The sequence below is a fragment of the Protopterus annectens genome, chromosome 5.part0 (assembly GCF_019279795.1).
Source record: "Protopterus annectens isolate FY-2018-M chromosome 5.part0, PAN1.0, whole genome shotgun sequence".
NCBI lineage: Eukaryota > Metazoa > Chordata > Ceratodontiformes > Protopteridae > Protopterus > Protopterus annectens.
The window spans coordinates 1,084,450,846-1,084,476,805 of record NC_056735.1 but is presented as its reverse complement, the minus strand read 5'-3'; the positions used below and the strand labels follow the sequence as shown (position 1 = coordinate 1,084,476,805).

Genomic DNA, 25,960 nt, shown 5'->3' with positions numbered 1-25,960 from the left:
GCAATCTCTGATTTTACCCCAGTGTCCTTTCCTTACTAGGAGGAAGTCTAGTGAGTTTCATCCTGGCATGGTGGCATCATGGTTAAGATCTTCACTTCACAGACACAATGTCCAGGATTTGATCCAGACTTCCAGTCATTGCCTGTGCGGACTTTGTGCTCTGTCCCACTTCTCAAAAACACGCTTGATGTTTCTACCTTAAGGACAGAAGGTAGTGGGTTCAAAATCCAGGTCTTTCAGCTGAACGTGAGAGGTATGCCAACAGAGTTCTGCTAAAAATGAAGAGAGATGTGGCTAGTACCTCTTGGTGGGACCTGTCAGGAGAAGAGTTCTGTAGAACCAATCACTTATGCTCCCACTGTGTTGTGCAGTATTTTTTAGATAGTACGACACAGGCCACAGACTGCATGCCAAGTCAGGGTCTAGCCACTCAAGTGGTGTAAAAGATGTCTCTAGGTAATTTGGTCATGTTGACTAATATCTCCAGAAATGGTTATTGGTATTTGCTGGAGATCAGTGGGTTGAGGACCTGGCCTACTCTGACTTATTGGTGACCCACACCAATGGTCAGAGGGGTCTGTGTGCCCTTATTGGCCAGTGATTCCTGCCATAAAGCTCAGCAGCCCAAAAAAATGGAAAATGTTCCTTCTCTGTTAGGCTAAATTTAGGCCATGTAACATACTGAGCCTGTTTGAGTTATAAAAATTGTATAAAGGTAATCATTTTGATTTTGTAACCTTCTTTCAGTGAAATTTTCTATGTTCCCTTAAAGGCTCTTATAATGCATAACAGTGTGTGAACTGTGGGGGAAATGGTCACACAGATAAACTATTCAGTAAAAAACTTCATGAAAGACCCAACCAAGATATGTTAATGGTGTAATACCTTATGCATCCTATAGTGGAGGCCCATGGGATATATGCAAATTACCCTTTACAGACATAGCAGTTTTTCAGCTACAAGACTTCTGAATTCCGCATTTTACTTTGTATGAGTACATTAAGGTCAATAAAGCCAAACTCCAGCTACAGGATATCTGCACACACACAGAGACACACACATGTTTATATGTATATATATATATATATATATATATATATATATATATATATATATATATATATATATCTATATATATATATATATATATATATATATATATATATATATATATATATATATATATATATATGTGTATATGTATATATACACACACACACACACACACACACACACACACACACACACACACACACACACACACACACACACACACACTAACATACATGTGCAGAGAAAGATCCTTGGCACATGCAATATTTAAATTAAAAATAAAACAAAATAAAGCAAAAATATAATTTTTTTTGCAGGGGGCAAGTCCCCTTGCACCCCTCCCACTAATTATTTACAGTAACTCCGGGACTGCACAATATCAGGGAAAGGGCATATTCCCTACCCCAGAAACTGCACAATCTTGCATACCTGTCCATCATCTGCTTAGTTGGCCAAATGTAGTTAATTAAACAGAGGTCAAACATACATTCTGTAGGGCACCCATGTATATGTATAGATAGCTAGTTAGATGTAGACATATCGGTCTATTTATCTATATGTATATATATATATATATATATATATATATATATATATATATATATATATATATATATATATATATATATATATATATATATATATATATATATATGTATATGTATAGTACTTGTGTATTATCGCAACCACATTCGTACCGCCTCGTTTTTTTCCATTCTGCTGTTTGCAATACAGTATTTTCGTACAAGTGATAAAGTCCTTGTACTGTGGACAAAAGCACTCAATTTGAACATTAAATGGAGGTTCCTTTATTCCTGCATCCTCTGTGTTAGTTCATTCATTTTTTAGTTTTGAGTTAGTTATAATGATACATTCAACAGGTAAAAGTGTAGGCGCGTAGCATGGAGTGCACTGACAGTGGAAAGGAAATGAGTGGATATAGTGGGAACAGTGAGACAGGTACTGGGGAGATTCGGTCAGCAAATGTCTGCAAAACGATCGTGGTGGTGTTTTGGTAGCTGAAGTGTGAGTTGGAGTAACAGAGCCAGTAGAAGACGCTCTGCCACTACCTATAACACATCAACTGTATAGATTTTTGCAGGATGTCCAGATTTTCACTTCAAAAATTCGGTCTGTTCCTCATAAAAATTGTTTTCTGGCTAATCGCTTGGATAATCTAAGGAATAAAATTACTACATAATGACACACACTTGATTTTCTGACTTCATACCATTTAGAAAATACATTGTAACACAAGACAAGTTATTCTAGCTACTTTCTAAGTTTGTAAGAGCACTGTTTAAAGTCTATCCCTATTTTGGTCCTTCATCCCACAGTTATGTGTGGTTTTATCCAGATTCCTTGAGCTAAAAGGTTGAGAGGTATGAATTTACACAAGGTGGCGATCCTCATTTTAGAAAGGAAAGGTTGACAGCTATGGATATAGCTGCTTACATTTTATTGAGTTGTTTGGAATGTGGTTGCGATAACATGCAAGTACTAGATATATATATATATATATGTGTGTGTGTGTGTGTATATTGGTGTTATCATTTTTTCCTAATAGCTTTATTGGAAGTTAGTGGTTGTATTAGTCTTGTCTGACAGCATAACTTGCTTGGTGGGGATTTTTCATTCTAAGTATTACTCCTTTCCCTGTATATTCACTGTGCTAGTTATCATAAAAGCACTGATAATGCCGACCTGTATATTGAGATGTGCATAATTCATCCTTGAGCTTGGTCTCTTTAGTATCAGGATGGCTAGTTCATATTGTTTGGTCAATGCTTCTACTAACTACCACTTGCTGTTTATGCTGCTTGAGTCATCATCACCTATTTTTAGTATGATAGCTTTGTTTGGGAATGAGGTAGAATCTGTGTTAGGTGTATTTTGAACAGGTCCATGATTTTGCTGATGTAACAGCTGTGTAATATTTTGGTTGTTTTCCTGTGACGTGCTATAAGATAGTAATAGTAGTGATAATAATGATCAGGCTCTCAAATTTCCTTTGAAACATGGATTTCTTTGGAAGAGGTACTACCCTTGTTAGTAGCTGTTGTTTTGTTCAGATGACTTTATGTATTTGCTGTAGCCACCGGGTTTCAGTTGCTACCTGCATATTTTGTATAGGCAAATTATTATTTTTTTTTATTTTTGTTACATTGGAAAAGTATTTGTGATTGTTATTTTTGCTAATTGCGTGGTTTATCTGTTTATGACTGTTGGATAAGTTTGCATTAATGCAGTAGTTTGATGTCAGGAGTAACATAAGACAAAATATAAAAATGTTGAAATTTAGTGTGTCTCCTAGTTGTTATAGTTGATTTGAGAGCATTGTATGTGTTGTTACAGTATCGTTTTGTGCTAGGATATTATGTTTTTTTTTTCCTATGGACTATTTGCCTCATTTTTAGATGCTAAGAGGTTACTAAGTTAATAAGAATAGAAAGAATGGTGAGGGATACTTATAAATGAAATGAAGAATTTGGTATTTGGGGATGGGGTAGGGTAAGAGTGGCGCTGTGGTAGTGTGAGAGCGTTGTGGGCCCCACTCCACCTTCAGCTGTAATGTACCATATTATATGTTTTCCATTTAAAGTTATAATTCAACTCCTTTCCGTTAGGTAGTCTGTTTACTTCTGTACACTTTGTGAATGTGAGGGATATTTATGTATAGTAGGAATTATGAACATTATCTAGCAGGAACCCGTACCTTATCTTCAGGTGGCTTAAAAATGCTGTCTGCTGGTGGGGAAAAGCAAAGGTATGTAACCTGGGAATGCACTGAGCAGTAGGTATATTTAATCATTCCTACCTTTGGCTGGGCTCAGGGCTAAATAAGATATAGAAAATCAGTCCAATTAGTTGATACAAACCATATTAAAGCCCAGTGGCATGCATAGCGAAGTAAACTGGTGTGGACTGGCAGTGGGAAGAAGAGGTACAATAAGTGACCACTGTGGCCCTCATTTTTATTATGCACTGTATAATGTGTACAAACAAGTCACCTGAGTATAAACAATTAAATGTATCAAACCAAAGAACATGGCAAGTGTGGCAGGCTTGTATACTGAGGTGACAATATTTATGAGTCTATATGAAGTGCAGTATGTAATATTTAAACAATAAGAGGGTTTTTGCAGGTATATAATAGTACTCACTGAATACTTTTAAGTATGAAAGATTGGAATGGATGCAGAAACAAAAAATAGAACTTTAGAATAGTAGTCATTAAGGTGTGCAATGATAATCTGAAATATTTTGGATTAATACTGCCTGCTAGATATGGCTGGGGTTCATGACAGGGTTGCACAAAGGCTAAGTGTTTACCATGCAGCATTGCAGCTCGGCACCAAAGATTTGCTTTATGTGCATATAATGCATTCTTTCAAGGATGTAGGGCTGGTGCAAACAGGTAAAGTTAGTGTACAAGTAACAAACATAAATGACACAGAGTGGAAGGCAAATGATCATGTGCAATTCCTCTGCCTGATTCATGGCTATATTAAGGCAGAATTACAAAAGATGCAATAATGGCAGACTACACATTAAAATACAGATGTACACAGGCTGTAGAAAATTTTGTGTCTGATGGAGTAACATTTGATGTGGCAGGATGTTACTTGCTGCAAATATTCAGGTGACAAGTACAGGTGGTTCAGTATAGCTCTGGCAGTGCAGACCTTTCTTTATATGACAGTTATCTGTGACTGTGAATGACCATGAGGTACAAGAACATCACATGTGAAATGCACCATGCTGACCTGGCTGGCAATGGGCAGTGACATTGATGGCCTATTCCACTTGAAATCAAGATAAAAATACTACTCTGTATCCCAGCAGCAGGAACTTTACAGCAGTGAATCACAGATTCAGCAAATATTTAGCAACGTGATTGTTTGCTGCCCTTATTGTGTACTGCACACTGTTCGTGATTGTGTAATGTTCATCAGACTTTCCTGGAGTGGGCAATATAGTGGATGCATTTCACCACACATTTGACTGCTAATGGTGCTTGATACTAATGATTGCATTTGGATGGATATCAGGGTTTCATATTATGGGCAGAGAATGGCATGTATTAACTATACTAGGTACCACTCCATTAACAACCAGGTGGCATTTACCAGGAATACCTCTGCTGGATACTGTGGATGTGAGCATGCAAGCTGCAAGTAAGCAACCTAAACCAAAACTTGATATGGGAGAACTCCCATGGAGCATCATGAGTATAGCCCATCAACAAATAGAAGGGTTTTTACACAGGAATATGCCCAAAAAGCGTCACTGTTTCTTCATTACAGTTTTTTGCTTTTAGCTGTATGTTTTTGACACAAAATAGATCAGGTCTGCAGTATTGAATTCTTTCAGACCTATCCAGTGCTACAGGTCTTCATTTACTATAGGAGACTAGTTCATAGTCTAAGAGTGACTTTTGCTATTACGCTTTCAGTGCATTTCATTTTTGTGAGCCCGTGCATTGTCCATGATGTGTCAGAATATGGACAAATTTATCACATTCCGATGTGGTGGCTACACTTATTTATAGATCCATAGGTTCATAGGTGTGAACTAGACTAATTACCCTGCAGCCTTTACAAGCCTAGCCCAGTGCCACCCGACCTTAGTTTCCAGTGCCTCTGTCGAGTAGAGCCATTGGAGTGATCCCCATGGTGAATTTTCTATTTCCCATCCACTCATTAAGATTTCTCTTGAAGAGGGCCAGTGAGGTGCTCTGTCTGACATATATGGGAGGTCTGTTCCATGGCATGGGCAGTCTGTGGGTTATGAACCTGTCCCTCCAGCACATTATGTTGATTGTGGTAATGATGTTGAGGTCTCTGAAGCGTGTGGTGTGGAGGGATTGGGATTTCTTTAGATGTAGCATTTCTAACAGAGCTGGGTCAGACATGGCTTTATAAGTCAAGCAGAGATCGCCTCTAAGTAGGTGATATGAGACAGAGAATAGTTGGAGTTTTTTTAGTCTGCCCTTATAGGACAAGTGTTTAAGGCCTAGGATCCTCTTTGTGAGGTACTTTTGCGGCCTCTCCAGTTGTTGCAGGTGTCTAGTGAGGTACATGCAAAATGGGGCGTTGTATTCGATGATTGGCCTAATGAGGGAAGAGTAGAGGGAGACAATGACCTCTTTCTTCTTGGATGCAAAACCCTTAGTAATGAGATGTGCCACATAGAAGGACTTTCTGACCACAGTGGCAGTGTGGTGGTCAAAAGAGAGGTTGCTGTCATCCTGTGTTCCCAGATCTCTTATAACGTCTTCTGTGTTCAGTGGACTACCATCGATGTGGTAGTTCATGGGAACTGTTTTTTTTCCAAAGGGGAATGAAGACACTTTTTTTGGCATTGAGCTTAAGGCCATGGTTCTGACACCAGCTGTTGGTCTCAGTGAGGCCTTTCTGTAGGATGTCAGCATCACTTGGGGAGTTAATTATGGCTCCCAGCATGCAGTCATCTGTGAACTTTGTCAGCCAGAGTTCCTTCTTGTTGGACTGGACTTCTGAGAAGTAGATACCAAACAGGAGAGGACCCAGGTCCGATCCCTGTGGGACTCCACTCATGACTGGTCGGCAGTCTGACTTGGGGTCAGCTACTTTCACACTGTGGGTTCTATCTGTGAACCAGTTTGCAACCCACCTAGTGATATAGGGGTTGATGCCTAGCTTAGTGAGTTTTTCCATGATTCCTGAGTAGGGAATGGTATCAAAGGCCTTGGCCAGATCAAGGTAGGCTGTATGAACCACATTGGCTTCATCCACAGCTCTAGTGACTGATTCAAAGAAGTCGACCAAGTTGAGCAGGCATGATTTACCCTTCACAAAACCAAACTGTGTGGGATCCAGAGTTTGGAGATTCCCTATATCCTTGTTTATTAGGTCCATGATGATGCGTTCCACAGCTTTGCATATCAGACTTGTCAGGCTAATGGAGCGATACTTCCCAGGGTCTGTAGTCACGCCTCCTTTGTGGAAAGGGATGACTATAGCAGTGCGCCAATCGGTAGGGACAAAGCCTGACGTGAGGCTGTGATTGAACAGAGCACACAGATGAGGTGCCAGATCACTCTGTAGTTCATGTAGAACATAGCCAGGGATATTGTCAGGTCCCATAAAAGCTATATTCTTGGCCTTGGACAGTGCTGTTTTAACCTGTGCAGCAGTAATACTGGGTGCCTGACAATCTACTGGTATTGTGATTGGTCCTTTGAGTGGTAGAAAGGCGAAAAGTTGGCACTGAATTTGTTGGCCAGTATATTGGCAATATTTGTTGGCTCAGTATAGGAGGTACCATTGTGCAGTAGCTCAGAGCAAGTCTGGGCATTGCCGTGGAGGTTCTTCATGTAACTATAGAAGGCCTTCTGGTTGTCTTTACTATCTGCTGCAATTCTGTTTTCATAGCTAGCTTTAGAGGATTTGATGAGGGATCTCAACTTTTTGTTGAGGCTGATAGGGGAGTTTTTCCAGTCTTGGGACTTCACCTTATTCTGCGTCAGTTTCCTCCTTCTGCTGTAGAGTTTGTTTATGGCAGAGGACCACCAGAGTGGCTTCCTTTTTTTGGAGGTGAGTGTCTTGTTTCTATTGGGTATGGCAAGATCCATGCATTTGTGTACGTGTTCTTACAGTGCATTGTTGTATGATTCGGCGGTCATGCAACTATTCTCCATTTGCATGGGTGCTGTGAAGTTAGCCACCTCCGTTCTTAGGAGCCCAAAGTTAGGTTTGGAGAAGTTTTTCATGGTGATTACCTATGCGGGAGGGTGAGAGGGGTGGAAGGGATGTGTTTTTCCAAGGTGATTAGTTTGTGGTCGGATCTAACCAGGGAGGAGTTGACTACTGGTGTAGAGCAACGGTCGCCTATGTTAGTAATGACCAGGTCAAGGATGTTGCTACCTCTTGTGGGGGTAAGAACGAGCTGGTCCAGGGCATTTGAATTAATGAATTCTAGGAAACGTTGGGCAAATGTATTGGTACATGAGTAGTTTTCCCAGTTAATGAAGGGGTAGTTGAAGTTGTCCAGTTTGACTGTGTTAGGTTGGACCCTAATATTCTCCAGGGTGCTTAGGAATGTGGAGTGAATGTCTTGGGACGTGGTCGGGGACCTGTAACAGGCTACGACCTGCATTGCTGTCTTACCCAGTGTTAGCTGCACCTGAAGTATCTCTGATGCAGTATGTTGAGCTACCAGTCTGATGGTGTGTGCATCCTTTATGAATATGGAAACACCACCACCTTTGGAGCTTCGGTCCAAGTTCTGGGGCCGAAAGTTGCGGAATGAGTTATAGCCTGGTAGTGCAGGGGTGCTTTCTGCTGCCTTGAACCAGGTCTCTGTTACAGCACAAATGTAGATGTTCTCCATTTTAAGGAGAGCTTCAGGCGAGTGCATTTTTAAATTTAAACTTCTAGTGGTGAGCAGCATGACCCTCAGATTGCATTTGTTTGTAGCTGTTATGGTGGTAATTTGGTCTTTGGAACACCACGTAAAAAAGGCACTGTGGGTGTGGCCAGAGCCTTGGCCAGTATCCGGAAGCCCAGGGGTGACAGATGCAGGCCATCTCTGGCAAAGCATCGAGGTCTGTCAGTCATGTCATCCCAGGCAGACACTTATACTGGATCCCTGTAAAATGACACCAGAAACTTAGCTAGTTGTTGAAACCAATCATTTTCTGGTTGTACTGTGGTATCATTCTGGGTGATGGTAGAATGCTGCACAGGGCTAGGGTTGTACCCGCCTCGGCTACATAATCCAAGAGCTCCTCCATATCTCTTTTCATGTAGTCCAAGGAGGTACATTTCAGGTCATTCACACCCACATGTACAATGACAGAGTCATATTTGTACCTGTTGTTGAGGGACCTGAGTGCGTGCGTTATATGGCGGATCCTGTCACCTGACAGGCAGCTGACTGATAATTTCTCCTTATTTAACCTAGTGAGTTGGACATCAGTGTGCCTCACTATTGAGTCACCTATGACTAGTGTGCTGGGCATGCTGTTTTGCCTTGGGGCTTTGGTTGAGTGGTACACTGTTTAGGAGAGTTATGTGTCTCGTAATTAGTGTTGTGTTGTGGTGGTCGAGTGCATTTCTGCCTTGGAGTTCTCTGCTGTTTGGGTAGATTTTTATTGAGAGCCTCTGCGAAAGTGGGTGTTTGGTTTGTGTTTTTATGTGAAGGCAGTGCTGGTGTGTGTTCTGAAGGGCTTTGTGTTCCATGTGGCGTGGTGCAAGTGTTGACCTTCTCCTCTCGACCAGCTATTCCGGTCTTGGCTGGAGAGTGCGTGGCTTCCAATTTGTATATATAAGTCATCTCTCCAAGTCTGAGTGTTGGGAGGTAAGAGGAGAGGGTTGTCGGTGTACATGAGGCAGTTACTACATTACCTCAGGATGCCCAAGTTCACCAGTTTAACAGGAGAAAGCACAGGGAACTGACCTTTAGGCATACCTGGAGGGGTGGGCATTAATAATAAGTACTGGAGCTGTTTCCTTGTAGAATGTTAGTGCTGGTAGCACTTTTGTGTGCTACAATAATTGCTACAAGACGTCTGGTATGGTAAAGTGCTAGACTAATAAGCTGGTAAACGTGCGGGAGAGGAGAGAAGTAGCAGATCTAAGGGAACATTTGAAGAGCAGACTTTGGCACCTCTCAGAAGCTTACAAACAGTCCTAGATAAAAACTGCCCAAACCGCCAATAAACTACAAATTCTGGGCCAGAAACCACTCCTCTTGTGGTAGAAAGGCTACCTCCACTCCCACTGATAAGCTAGAAGACTTCCCTCAACACAGAAAGGCTTGGGGGGGGGGCTCAGAAGCTTACTTACAGTCCTGGATACAGCAAATCCGTGTCTGGATTAGACTAGTTACAGGAAAGGTGGGAAAAGCACAAACGCAGGCTTTTAGACCAGAAATTTGAAGGAGATGGGAAAAAAACTGCTCAAACATCCAATAAACTACAATTTCTGGGCCAGATTATCTGCTATGGAGACAGAACACAAATAGCAGAAAGGAAGCAGTAATAGTTTTACATTCAGGAATACAGGATAGTTACAAGATAAATGATTATATCACAGATTCTAAAGTGACTGCAAGGAATGTCAGACATTTAGTTGAAAACCATTATGAATACGGTGAAATAAGTGAATAAGGTGGGGCGACAGAAATAATTATCACAGTTAATACAGTAACATAAAGCAAAATAAATTTTTTAGTGAAATGAATAGTGACATGATTCAAGTTACTATCTTTACAAGGTATTTTGTGGAAAAAGTGTGTAGCAGTAAGATGTAGTGACCTAAATAAAAACAGTCCTTCAACAGAAATGGAAGACATCTACTACACATGTAGTTCTGTAGAATGTTAAGAATTTACTAGAGGAGAACAAACAGGAAATGATTCAGTGATTCCTTCTGGCAAGTTTCTGTGTTTAGTTTTGTTTTGTGTGAGAATGAACCAGGAAGACCCTCTGTTCAGGATCTTTCAAACTGCCAAATCTTTAGATGCCACAGGAGACCAGTACGGATGCCAGCTTGGAGAAGATCAGGAAAAGCACGACATTGTAGTTAGTGTGAATAGTGGCATGATGTGCATTTAAATAGACATAGAGACACACGCATGCAGGTGTGCACACACACACACACACACACACACACACACACACACACACACACACACACACACACTCGGGCATAAAATGCTCATCAGCAGACATACACATTCGATAAAGAACAGAACCACGACTACATGCATGTTGTGTGAGCATGTGAACCATGACGCACTACACAGTGAATAAGAAGTGTCAGATTACTGTACCTGCTCAGAACTAACGTTTCTGAACATTTCAGGGTTGGAAGTAACACATCTGTGAACGTTTCAGGATTGGAAGTAACACATGCCTGTGAACATTTCAGGGTTGATGCTGCCTATCCACTACAGATGTTAGCATTCTACTTGAATTCTGGCAGTGATCCGTTTTCTTACTTTATCCAATAATGATTTAATGTGTAAGATTCAAGATCAATGAGTTTGAAAATACCCTTTCCTCTAAGAGAAATTAAAATTTGCCAGGTAATCTCCAAGGACCTGACTTGCTAGATCAACTTCTTCAGTATCCTTCTGAATCTAGAGTTTCATCGGTGCACTAGAGGAAACAATGAATTCTTGAATAAAATCCAGAATTGTATTCTACCCATCTGATAAAGTTAAGAAATGCCATCTTTTGGCTTTTTCTACTGCCCTTTTATAGGTACCTTATCATTAGTTTGAAAGTCTATCAAGTTTAGTAAAATAGGGGCATAAATCCATCCTAGGAACTTTAAAGTGTTAGTCTTGTGCTGTGAAGCAATATTACCCAGAATCTCATTAGTGAAATACAATATTTGTGTGTGTGTGTGTGTGTGTGTGTGTGTGTGTGTGTGTGTGTGTGTGTGTGTGTGTGTGTGTGTTTAAAACGTATCCAGTCATGTCTTAATTTTTTTCTTCTAACTGAAAAACAACCTGGAGAGACTGAGTGAACTGAGAAATTGTTAATAAAAAATTATCATGATAAACATTGACTTTATTTGTACGTCTGTAATAAAAGTGGGATGAGTTAGTAGGGAGAGTGGGTATCCATAACTCCCATGGATTGTGACATATTAAATGAAGGTACACCATTAACATTCATAAAATAAGGGATCAAATGAATTAAAGCAGTTATTAACTTAAAAAAGCAAATGGAAAATTCAGCTTTATAAGTATTAATAAAAACATATTGTTGAACATTATACAGTAAAAATAAACGCTGTAGAACCCACCACGTTGGAAAAATTTAGTCGAGAAGCACAAATTCACAAGGTAGTTTTATTGAACGTTAAAGAACAAGATGAGCGCTTTCGCGTACTGTTAACATACGCTTCTTCAGATCATTATGTTATATTTGATATATTTTATGCATTTATGTAACTTGTTTTACTTTTAAAACTGGAGCTTTTCTCCTCGGGGCTCAGCTGAGAAAGGGCTGCTGCCCAGTTGGACTAACCTGGTTAAAAAATGTCAGTTAAATAATAAAAATAAAATGATGCAAAGGCACCAACAGCAGAAAAACCTATCCATGTTTATTTTCCTGTGTAAGTATTATTTATTTATTTAACATTTCTTTACCAGGAAAGTCTGACTTAGAACAAAGTCAATTTTCAGCAGACGCTCGGGGAGAAACACTTCAGATGCATGTCTTTGTGATGTGGGAGGAAACCAGATCACCCGGAGAAAACCCACACGGACACAGGGGAGACATGCTGACTCCACACTGAAGGCACTCTAGCCGAGAATCCAACAGGAGAACCTCTTACTGATAGATGACAATGCTACCTCTGTACTACTGCACTATGCACTGATACTATCAATATGATAGCTTGCAATATAGCTTGCCCACTGGAGACTTATCTGCAGCCCATTGAATTCAGCTCAGCTGGTAGAATACCTTCTGTGTTTTTGTCTTGGAGCTAGAAATTATGTGTCCTAATATCCATAATTCCTAACTCTGACATGAAAACATGGAAATTATTTTACTAGACTGGTAGGGTGGCAGTGAAGGTCATAGGGTGAAACTCAAAGGGGAGCTTATGTTCTAACTAAGGGGCATCTACAGTAAAAGATGTGCTGTGGTTGCACAGCAGCAGACATCTTTTGCAGATATTTTTTTTTAATTCTTGCCAGGCAACTGGATATTATCTGTGGGCAGTGGTAACAATAAAGACTATCCACAGTAACATTCTGTTTGACTTTTTTTCACTTTATTAGGGCGATGATAGCAGTGGTGGCAGGGATGGCTTTAGCTGCAAGTTAAAGTGTATTACTGTGGTCATTATTTCTGGCAGCTCCAGGTTATCACCATAATTGGCTGTCTGCTTGAGGAGAATTTTGTGAAAGCAAAGGGCAATTGTAAGTGCTCATGTGTGACAGCAACAAGTTCAAGTACACTAGTGTGGCTAGTTTCTCTTTCACTTTTCACAAAATCTTACATTGGAGTGGTTCACAGAACATAACAGTTTGTTGGTGGGGTTGGGTAGTAGGCTGTATGTTAAAAATGGCAATTACGTGATCACTGTTAAATGATTGTTATTATTTATATGCACTTATGAGCAATCAGTTAAAATACATTACTCTAGTCATTATGCCATTCAGTTTTCTCAAAATGAAACCTCAGAGGTGTACACAGAAGGAGGCCAAAGGTAGATTGTCTGTGAAAACATTGGCCACTGTAGAATGATCATTAATGTATGTGCTTCTTAACCAAAAGCATATTTTCAGAAGTGCAGAAAATGTAACTACTTTTTTTGGATGGGAATAAACTTTAGGTAAAACCAATGAGCAGTGACATTGTTAAATAGCCATTATATAATGATTGGCCGTTAATATTCAAAAACGAGTACTGTGATTGGCCAGCCCAACCAGCGTGCCCGTTGTAAATCCAAGAATATACCAACAGAAATTTTCCCCCTTAGTATATGTCATAATTTTTTTTACTTTTCTTTCTTTTTTGAACCAAAAAAAAGGAAGACCTGAAATCAATGAGGGAGATGGCGCAGACAGAAATAAGAATATAATCAGGTACGTTCTGCAAAACTAAAAGAAACTTCTTTATTTATTTTCAGTTTTTAAAAAAATTAAAAAAAAAACGGAGATTTTCATTTCTCCATTGCTGCCTTTGCACAGCACTGATGTACTTCATAAGCATGGGAATACAAGTCCCATATGCTTGTGCAGTACATTGTAAAAGCCGCAGTATACTGGAAAAACACAGAAGGGCACCACGCAGGCATTATACAAAGACATTATTTAAGAAAAGTAAGTATTTTGTTCTTAAATATTGTCATTGTATAATAGCAATAACCCCTGACTGGGTGTGGGTAATGCTGGATTTACCCACGGTTGGCTTTGTTTCGTCACTCGGGCTTTGCCCTCGTGACCAGACCACACTGACCATGGGTAAATCCACCCCCACCCAGCCATGTGTTATTGCTTAATTAATGTGGCTTTGGGTATGTCAGTGTATGTTTTCAAAGCTGAACTGCATCACTACATTTGTGACTCCTTCACAGTCAAAGGTAGTATACTAAGAAGGAACATATTCCAGTGGGACAGTATCCGTTTGCTGTATTTTTAGAAATGCAGGGAAGATGCAATCTGTGTTTTGGCTTCACAGTTCAGTTCAAAACAAACATGCACTTTTTTTCTAACAGGGTAAAATATGTAATTTATAAAGTCCTAAATATTTTGCTTCAGTAATATGAGAATTAAAAGCCATTACTTTTTGTTCTTTAAAGTGTTGTCTTCAGGCACATGAAATGTTACTACAGAAAAATAAATTATTGGGTATTGTGAGTTAGCACTCAGAAATCTGTGTGCATCTGTTAGATTAACTGGTTGAATGCACCAGTTGATGAAGATATAGTGACAGGTAATTATTAAGGACTTTTGCACAAATTTTGTCACTAACATTTAACAGTGCAATAGGATACTCATTTTTTTCTTTATAAAGTCTCATCTTATTGGGTATAGCAATTATCCTTGATAACAGATTTGCAATCACCGGTAAACTTGGTTAGCCATAGTCTCTTGATATTGGCTGTTATGTCAGAGAAATATATACCAAGGAGGAGGGGGCACAGGATGGTGTCCTGTGGAATACCACTGATGACGTTTCCCTCCCTAAAGACCCCCAGTCTTTATGGTTTGGGTTCTGACAGATAACCAGTTAACTCTCCAGTGAACTCTATACAGCTTACGGTTAGATTTGGGAGTGTTTGTCAGTAATCTCAGTATGGAGGATGGTGTCAAAGGCCTTGGCAAGATCCAGGTATGCAGTCTAGATTGCATGTCACTTATCTGTCCATCCATCCATCCATCCATCCATCCATCCATCCATCCACAACCCCTTTTTCACATTTTTGCACATGGGGTCAGGGTGTCAAATCATGTACATATCCAGGGATATAAAGCCACCTATATCATTGCTTATTATTTCACCTAGAATAAGTCCACTAGCTTTGTAAGTAATACTAATGAAACTAATAGACATGAAATTCCCAGGGTCAGTAGTGAGATGACTTTATGAAAGGCCACCACACTAGACATTCTCCTCGCCAAACCTGGGGAAGACTCAGGCTGAATGATGTCTTAATTATTTATCCTATTTTAAGAGTTATTAGGATTCATAACTAAAATGCAGTAATGAGTGCGACTTGAGCTGGTAAACTGTCCTGAACATGCCAAGGAAGTGGAAGAATAGGGTATAGACTTTTCAGAGTGGAAGCGGAGTCTGTAAATAATTGTATGAGGCAGTATAGTAAGGAGTATATAACTCCACTAGGCACCAGTTAGATATCCTTTTGTTTGCTTGCGACTGTGCATTGTGTCAAATGTGAAATGCTAGTTATACATTATGAATAATAACACAGAAGCCATGTTGGCATATATAAGCATATTCTCAAATTAGAAACAGTATTTGGTGTGATATTGATGGGGATGAGAAAAAGAAGATTGTTGGCCTCAAACAGATGCCCTACACAGACCATCTCAAAAAACTCCAGCTTTACTCCGTCACATATCGCCTACTCAGAGGAGATCTCTGCCTAGCATACAAAGCTGTGCCAAACCCAGAGCTGCTGGACATGCTCCACTTAAAGAAATCCCAGTCCCTCCGAGCTACATGCTCTAGAGACCTAAACCTTGTCACCACAATAAACAGAATATGCTGGAGGGATAGATTCCTGTCCCAGAGACTTCCCATACTCTGAAACAGACTACCTAACTATGTCAAACAGAGCTCCTCATTAGCACTCTTTAAGAAAAATCTTGATGATTGGATGGGAAATAGGAAATTCACCCTGGGGATCACTTCTGTGGCTCTGCTTGACAGGGGCACAGGAAAATAATTGTCTTGGGTGGCGAAAGCCAGGGTACCTTTTTGGCTAGGCTTGTGTAGGCCCTAGGGCCAATAGCCTAGTACCTACCTATGAACCTATAAGAATGCAGATGCATTATTGAATAATATAAACAACTGAAACAATCTGAAGTATTTTCTGAAGGAAGAAATGGTTGTATAGAACATAAATAGAACAAATATGACTTGCAAGTGGTGGATTTATATATAAATAAGGAAATATATAGAAAAAATAAAGAAAAGGAAAGCAAAAATGACAGCAAGTGGAGAAGAAACTGTTTTAACAGTAGATAATAAGGAAAGCTAACTGATATCCAACCATTAGATTAATTTTAATTGGTAAGAAGGCTACAGTGAGTATCACATGCCAAGAAAAGACAAAATGAGAACATATTCAGGACATATTCATCACAGTGTAGATGACATTACAAGCAAAATAAGACATGCACACACGTAGCTCAGTATAAATAATATAGAGGGTTAAGATCGTGTCTCCAATTGTAATCACGTTATTTTGTGTTCGAGACATGGATGCCAAGAAACCCACCTTGAGACCAAGGGGCGCACTAGGTCATACCTTCTCTGCAGGCTGGCTGTAATGTCTTGTGAGGTTTAGCATAGTTTAATCCACCAAGCATCTTACATTCTGTCACAGCAAAATTCAAATAAGCTGTGCACAACTAGGAAAGACCCTTACAAATAGAAATTGAATGAGGGGAGTCATCCAGGATTTGATCTATTTGTGGGAACACCTGAAATGGATCAGTTAGCATCCTTTTAAAATAGGCAACTTAACAGATTCTGTACTAGGACTCCTTGCAGGCAAGCCTGGACAACAGGTACATTCTCATTCCCATGGTCAGGAATGTGCCTTTACACATTTCCACCCATTCTCCTGATTTCCATGGTTGTTGTTGTGTCTTTCGGCTTTCGGACTGCTAATGATTGGCAGTAGATTATTATGTGCCGAGTTGCTGGCCCTGACACACAACCTCAAACGAAGGTACGCCCATTCACATATGTCTGCACACAGAAGACGCTCCAGCTTGATTTCCTTGGTAATGCTGAATATTCAGAAGGACTTTCCAAAAATCATTGTGGTGACTCCTTTTTAGACTAGGTAACACTGGTTCTCCCTTCTTATGGAATTGGTCAAAGACAATTACCACAAGCTTCCTCACCAACTGGATCTAATGTTTTTTTTCTTAGGAATGAATGCATGTGTGTGTGTGTGTGTGTGTGTGTGTGTGTTTGTGTGTATCTGTGAGTTGGGGGTGGGGCTACGTATGAAGCATCTAAGTAATAAAAGCATAGACAAATATTAAGGTACACAAAGACAGCTTTGAATGTACCAGAAAATGTCGTCAGCATTTACAGAACGATAAGTTAGCAGGTTGAGCCTCTTCAGTCCTCTCCCTTTCTGGCTCCACCAGTCAAACCCCAGTCGCCTATAGCTTGCAGTCAAGGCTACATCCCTCTGCATCAGACAGCCATGCTAGGAAAAACATTAAATCTGTGTTTGAGTATAAATTCATATGTGATTACATGGTTAATGACCCAGAGGGGGATTTTTAAGCTTAGCCATGATTCCCAAATGTATCTAATAAGTTTTAATACCCTAGAGATATTTTAAGGGGTATGTCTGGATTTGGGCATTGGAGGGTCAAGCATTTACAGACTGCTTCTGTCCACTATTGACATAGGTGCAAAACCAGGTGTAAATTTCCTATTCTTCATCCACTGGTCCAAGTTATCCTTGGATTGGGTTAAGGAAAAGCTCTATTTCTTATGGATGGCAGTCCTGTTCCAGTAACGGGGGAATCTCTGAGATACATACCTGTTCCTCCAACATGTCCTGTTTATGTCACAAGCAAGGTTTAGATTACTATATTTAGTAATTCTGATACTATTAGTTTTGTGGCTGTGCAACAGGCCCATCAGAGTGGGAGCAGAGCATACTTTGTATACAGAATACAGGGACAGGGCTTTGAGCAGTCTGCATAGGATATGTTGTTTAGGACCTGTATTCATTTTTGTGAGGAACCTCTGTAGTTGTTGTGTATGACTCGTCAGATGTGCACCAAAGGTGGTGGTGTACTCAGTGATTGCCTGATGATTGCCGAGTACAGCAGAACAATGGCATCCTTGGAACTAGATGCAGTACTCTTGCTTATACATTGCAAAAAATACAGTTACTTGGATTTGAACTCCTAACTTTCTTCATGGATGGACTCACCTGGATAGGGTATTAGCAAGCCATGTAAATAGAGTATTCAACCATTATAATCAACTGTAGAAGTTAGCTTAAGACAAGACACCAGTTTTGGAGGAACTTTGCAAAAATAATACAAAATGAACTTAGGTGGAATTATGAGAGAATTTAGAGAAAGCTTGAAAAAAGCTCTTAAAATAAGCTTTTTTATTAAAAAAAACAGTGTTGCAGTGATCTGACGTGATGTTACTAAACCCACAAAGAAGTTATTTGCAAAACAAGAAAGCCATGGTTAGATATGCTATAGATATTGTTAAGCCATTAATTTTCTAGATGTGCTACTGGTTGAGAACCTCATAAAGCAAGAAATCTGGACAAGGCCATAAATAAAAGTGGGACAAAGGCCCAAAAATAGGGACATTTTTTAAATATTGGTCTTACAAAGTTAGAAAGTTGATAGAATAACAGATTTTGTACTAGCATGAATTTTCTGAAGGGTATGAAGTCTGAAACTCAAATGCATGTCATTATTTTCTAACTTTAATGATTTGCCACTAATTTAACAGAAAACCACAATTTTATGAAAAACGGTCCAAAAATATGAGGCAAAAATCTGGACATTCTGCGAAAATCTGTACAGTTCAGAGGTATGCTGATGAAATGTAGCATTGTGGACATTTAAGTCACACTTGGAATGATGCAGAAAGAAGACAGTTTTCATGTATGTAGCTGTTAACAAAGCTATAAAAATGAAATCCAGTTATTGAAAGTCAGTAGCGCCAGTCCATAATTGTGGACTTAAATGGGGAAGAAGCAGAAAGGAAGGCATGACTCTTAATGACGGTATTAAAACTGACTTGTAACTTAAAAAGGTTGACAATACACAGCCATACCTTAGAAGTCTTGAGACTGCGGTGGTGGTGCTGCGGTAGCGTTGTCACCTCATAGCAAGACGTTGTTCCGTTCGACTCTCAGCTAGAGTGTCTTCTGTGTGGAGGCATACGTGAATGGGGTGTGCCTTTGTTGAAGGTTGTGCGTCAGGGCTGGTAACCCGGTACGTAAAAATCCACTACCAATCATTAGCGGACCGGAGTTCTGCTGTGGCGACCCCTAACCGGGAAAAGCCGAAAGACACAAACAAACCTTAGAAGTCTTGTGAATGAATGATAAAATGGAGTGTTGACACAGACTATAGTGTGATTGATGAATAATAAAGAATGGAGAGATGAAAAAGTTAAAGAATTTTGAATAAATAAAATTTTATATATATATATATATATATATATATATATATATATGTGTGTGTGTGTGTGTGTGTGTGAAAAAAAAATATATATATCTATATATATATATATATATATATATATATATATATATATATATATATACATATGGGTAAATATATAGGAAACAAGTGTCATTGTGTCTGCTCAAATTCCATCTACCCTTTAAGAACACCTAATGAAATTACTATTGTTACAAACATGTCCAAGCTAAACTGTCTGGGTCAAGATTGGTTAAGGAACTGAATGTTAACTGGAATTATATACATTAATTATCTGAGGCCAGGGAAAAGACTCTGACTGCTATTTTACAAAGCCTTTTAGACAACTTAAAGTTGAGCTATTTGCATGAAGGAGAATTTATTTATTATTTTAACTGATATTTGTTTACCGGGAAAGTCAAACTTGCCCATTTTCAGCAGAAGCCCAGGTAAAAAAGATACAGCGACAATTAGCATATTACATTAACTTATTACAGAGCAACAGTGAATGTTTTCACATACAGGACAAAATATACAGTAATGGAAAGCACATCATTTGTACGTATGTTAGATGAACTATACTTGCACATTAATTATAGACATTAGATATTACTAAGGAGACTATATACACAAGACCAGTGGTCTTTACAAGTATATGATTCAGCTCTGTATCATTCTGCATGATAGTTAAATAATTTTTGTTTATTATAATGCACTTAATGTACATATCTTATAGTACAGAGTTGAGAGAAGAGAGGAATTACTAGAGTAAACTGTGAGTTATGGATACGAAGAAGTAAAGAGGGACTGTATAGTGATAATAGTAGTGTAAGGTATAGGCAAAAGATGCAAGGAATTATCAGTTGTATAAAATATAATAGCAATATGGAGGGTAATGCCATTACAGTTCCAAATTAAGGAAATATTTGATTAACCTAATGTAAACATGAGTAAGTTTTAAATAATCAATGACAAAAAAATGAAATTCATACATAACAAAGAATGTTTAGATCACACAATAACACATTACTAACTTCCTTGTTTTTTCTAAGTAACTTATGTTCTGAAATTCTGTGTGAAAGCTTCCTTGTGGTTTTACCCATGTAAAAAGATTCACATGAACAACAGATAACGAACATGTTCAGTGTTAACAGTCATACCAATGACTACTAATGTTGTTGTTTGTCTTTTCAGCTTTTCCCAGTTAGGGCTCACCACAGCAGAACTCTGGTCCGCTAATGATTGGCAGTAGATTTTTATGGTGCCAAGTTGCCAGCCCAACACCCAGCCTTCAGTGAAGACACACCCATTCACACATGTCTTTCGGAGGCCACTCGACCACGGGGAGGACATGCAGACTCCACACAGAAGGCACTCCAGACGAGAATCAAACAGGAGACCCTCTTGCTGTGAGGCAACAACGCTACCGCTGTACCACCACAGCTTACCAATGACTACTAATGATTTGCACGGAGCAGTTCATGTAGATTTATTAATTCTGGACATTGTGTTGTTCTCGAGCACATAAATAAAGAAATCACCAATGACTACTAATGATTTCTTTATTTATGTGCTAGAGAACAACACAATGTCCAGAATTAATAAATCTACATGAACTGCAGTCCATGCAAGTTCCAAATAGACCAGAACTAGAAGAAGGGAACACCTTGTTACTCTTCTTTATAAAATCCTTGACGTTATGTTTTTTTTATAAGTAAACAGCAGAATAGGGCCTACAACATCACATGAGTGGTTTGTTTTATAATTGAAAGAACAAAGGTGCTAAAAAATTAATTCAGTTGTCTCCTTTCTGTTTTTTTGCAGATATAACAGTTGACCATCTGGAGTGTCCTCTGTACAAGATATACTTCAGTGAATAATGGAATGCATTTTACAAGGTATTGAAAGTGGGTGTCAAGTGGCAATACTTATATATTTACTAGAATTCAGTATTGTGTAAGCATTGAAGTTGGTAGAATTTAGTACTGTTTAGCATAATATTTCCCAATAAATTATCCTTATTAGTTTGCACCAACAAAACACCCTTAATAGCCTTCTAATCCCCTTATAGCTCATCAGTCAAAGGCCTGGACAGCATGGTTATACAATTCCCCAACTTGTATGTAGCCAGCTTGGTGGATATGGGCATCCTGAAACAACGTAGCACCTGTCTCTTGTTTACTGACAACCACTTAATCCTTAAATAAATAAACACATTATGCAAGAGGTGTACTTATACAATGACACTGGAGACTACACTCTCACATACAAGTGCACATGAGGTTGTCAAACCCATACACATAACACCCATATCATATAGCACACAGCACACATATAGACTAAAGTATGCTGAGGCACTTAAAAGCAGTCTTCTTAAACAACAAATACCACATATAGTGTTGTTGAAATTATGCCTCAGTGAGAGCAAAGGCACTCAGAATAAAAGAACAACTCGCACTCAGTGGAGCATCAAACACTAATCCCCTAAGGCAAGCAAACACACATCCCAAGACTTTCCTCATAGGACACCCTATTGTATGACATACTGATGCCCCTCTAAACAGTCTGAACATGGAGAAAATAATGATTAGTTGCTTGTCTGGGGCTAGGATCCACCAAGTCATGCACACATTCAATGCATTCCACCACAGGTACTAGTATGATTCCATCCTAAACCATGTAGGTGTAAATTACCTGAGATGTACCTCCCTGGACTATATGAGAAGAAACATTATGGAGCTCTCAGACTATGTGTCTCAGGCTGGAATGAGCATAGCATTGAGCAACATATGACCATCACTGAGGATGATGCCACAATATGAGAAAACAATGTTTGATTTTAACAACTGGATGTCTTTCTGATGTCCATTCTAAGGGGAGCCAATATTTGTCAACTTGAAAGAACATGGTTAACAGACCACATTGTTTGGCTAAAGGTGGTCTTGCACTTCTCCTCTCCAGGCTTTTGTATACTGGCTAAAACGTTATCCACCCCAATAGGGCTTGTTTTAGGCAATGACAGCTTGACAATCCCACCGAGATAACAAAATCAACTCAACTGAACCTCGAGGTGTTACTGCTCAATGCCAGAAGCCTAAGTAAAAAAACTACACTTCCTTGAAGCCCTCCTCACACTCCACAATATAGGTATCTGTGCAGTTGCTGAGACATGGTTTAAAGTGGCTGATAGTACCCTGGAAGTGCAAGGTTTCAGTGCCTTCCACACTTTTACACCAATATCTTCACAGACAAGGGTTAAAGGTGGAGGTGCCTCGATATACATAAGAAACAAGCATATCTCTAAGCTGGTCATACAGGATGATGCACTGGAGTTCCTCCATGTGCAGATCACCATAGATAAAATTCTGTACTATGTATATCCTAGCCAGCTGTAGGTCACCCTGCATGCCCCAAGATGTTCACATTGCATACTTGGACCTACTGGTGACAATTACAATCTAACGTAACATCATACTCATAGAAGATTTTAATTAGCCCTCTATAGACTGGGAATCCTACATTGCCTCAGATCTACAGGCACAGAGATTGCTGAACTTTGTAAATATAAACACCCTTGACCAAATAGTGAAAACACCCACTAGAGGCTCCAACATACTGAGCCTCAAACTCACAAAAATGGGAGAATGCTACACCCCCCCCCCCCAATATCTCGTTCTTCCTGCTAAGGTCCAGCCATAAAGTTGCCTCCTTTGAAATCAAAATGTCAAAATTAACTCTGTAACCCAAGTAAAACCAGTAACAGCTGGGAACTATTCCAGGGCAAACTGCCTTTCATTAAGTGTCGAGTTTTCAAAATTTATTGCCCCTCCAAACCCTGAGAATACAGCAGCCTATGCTGAATTGTTGTCAGAATTTCTGTACAGCCATGTCAATGGCTGCATAGAGGCTGCTGTACCTACCAAATGGAAGCCGAGAACTAGCCCCAGAAGCAAACCACCCTGTTGGAATCCCAAATTAAATAGGCTTTTCAGCAAAAGGAAAACAATTATGGCAACAACCAAGATGGGTTATTCACATAAAGATAAAAACTCTCTCATCAAACTAAATTGCCAACTAAAAGGGCTAACTATGTCAGACAAAACCAACATTGTGACTCAGATAGCCTCCCAGGTGAAAGATAACCATAAGGCCTTCTTCAGCTATATCAGAAACCTCAAGAGCAACGTGCTGAACTAGTGGTTAAGGGTGCCACTTTCACTGAGCCTGACAATATATCAAAACTGATAGCAGACAAATTCAGTGACAACTTTATAGGTTTATAGGTTCATTCCCCCTTCACCCCAACAATCTCCCCAAGAAATACCCTCAATCATAGCCCCTCCAACTATAATTAGGGAACATGTACTACTGCACGTCCTAAAGCCAGAAACACATTCTCAATGCCCCCGGTAACATCCCAGGATGACTCCTGAACAGTCTAAAATACAACTTATCATTACCCCTGGAGTCGCTATTTAACTATAGTCGTAAAACACTCTTTGTGCCATTGGAATGGAGAACTGCAACATTCATGCCCCTTCATAAGGGAGGACCTTCATCAGATCCTAGAAATTACAGAACCGTTAATCTGACTAGTCTTGTTTGCAAAGCCATGGAAAGAAATTTCATGGAAATTATCAACAAGGATCTAGGAGACCTCCAGACACTGGGTCCATCCCAATTCAGTTTTGTCAAAAGAAGGTCATGCTTACTGAACCTTGTGGACTTCTTTGAAAAGGTCAGTAAGGAAATGGATAAGGGGAAAGTGGTGCATACTGCCTACCTAAATCTGCATAAAGCACTTGATACAATGTCCCACTCGGGCATTGTCAGCAAACTTACAGCGATAGACATAAACCCCTTTATAACATGCTGGATAGATTGCTGGTTCATGTATAGGACCCAAGAGGTTAGGATCGGTGAGGAACCTCCACAAAGAAGCTGGTCTCCAGTGGAATCCCTCAAGGCTCTGTGCTGAGTCCACTCCTCTCTGGCATCTACTTCTCAGAGGTCAAAACCAATGTCAAAGGTTTCTGGCTGACCAAGTTTGCAGATGATTGCAGACTGGTAGCAGTCATTGAATATCTGCAAGACAAGAACACTTTTGGAAGTTTTAATACAGACAAACACTCGGTGCCAAAGCCATGGGTTAAATCTCAGTGCCAAGAAATGTATTACAGTACTTTTTGTGAAATCAGCCATGCTGGATAACCACATAATCAATAAAACACCCCTAAAAGTGGATTCACTAGTCAGAGATTTGGAAACTCATGTAGATAGTAACCTAGCCTTTGACCAACATATGCCCAGCGTAGTAAGAAAATCCTTTTACGTTGCTCAATTTCTAAGTAAGGGAATGGCACCAAGTATCAGACAGGTCATTGTACTATTGTACTTGACCCTCATCAGACGCATCATAGAGTATAATGACCCCTTTAGTATGTACCTGACCACAGACATGCAGGAAGGTCCCCAAAGGTTCCTTACAAAACGAATACAGTGAGTAAACAAAATATCCTAAGCTGATGACCTCAAAGCCCTGACTCTTTACTCTGTATCATATAGACTACTGAGAGGTGATCTTTACCTGGTGTACAGGGCATCCATGAACCTTGTTTTGATGAACATTTTGCACATCCACAAAACAAACAGCATTAGAAATACTAGATCAGAAGACCTAAATTTTGCTTGTGATACAAATAGAACATGTTGGAGAGACAGATATGTTTCTCAGAAAATTCCCATTCTCTGGAAAAGGCTTCTCATCTATGAGTTCATTCCTAACCGTATTTAAGTGCAGCTTAGACTAGTGGAACTTGGAACTTTGGAAATTCACCTCTGGTCTGGTGCTTATGTCTCTGATGGACAGAGGCAGGCAATAAATCACCCTCTATATAAATCAACTTTGTGGGTCACATTTGGGTTGTATGGTTAGGCTTAAAAAGGCACTAGTGGTCATTAGCCTAGCATACACCTCTGAACCGCTGAACCTGAATGATCTCTTTGTAAATAGTGGAACAGAAAAAGAACATTTGAGTACTTTTTACATTCATCAAACCACTTTAGAAAATGCTTGTTTACATATGAAAAGAGTTAAATGAGTATTTCTTGACAGAGAAATGAGATACTTATACCATGGGGGTACATGTCATATGTTTGCATTTAGCCACAAAGAACGCATGCAAGCACCTAAATCAAGTAATATGACATATTTGAAGCTTTGTTTGAGAATGCTAAGTTATTTTAAAGTTTTTCTTAGTTTTCCTAAGACTATCAGTCATGTTAACTGTGTTAAGCATGCTACTGTATAAAGATCTGAACTTATACTGAGGTTCAGATCAAGAAGGACCTGTTGAAGTTTCTGCACAAATGCATATCTTCTGAGGTACTAGTACATTCTGTGGGCAGGATGTCATTGACCTTGCCATGTGATACCTCTCCATTTGGTCTTGGGTTAGCATGCTCACTTTGAATTGTACTAAAGAAATGTGTTGGTCAT

The 25,960-nt window shown here is 39.5% G+C and overlaps 1 long non-coding RNA gene across 2 annotated transcripts in view; it reads left to right on the top strand.

Moving 5' to 3' along the window:
* The window catches only part of LOC122801534, a 599,757-nt gene that overhangs the window by 350,361 nt on the left and 223,436 nt on the right, over nucleotides 1–25,960 (top strand). For both annotated transcript variants that reach the window (XR_006364756.1, XR_006364755.1), the window contains exon 2: nucleotides 21,286–21,359. This is a non-coding gene — a long non-coding RNA (uncharacterized LOC122801534). The remainder of the gene's footprint in view (nucleotides 1–21,285; nucleotides 21,360–25,960) is intronic.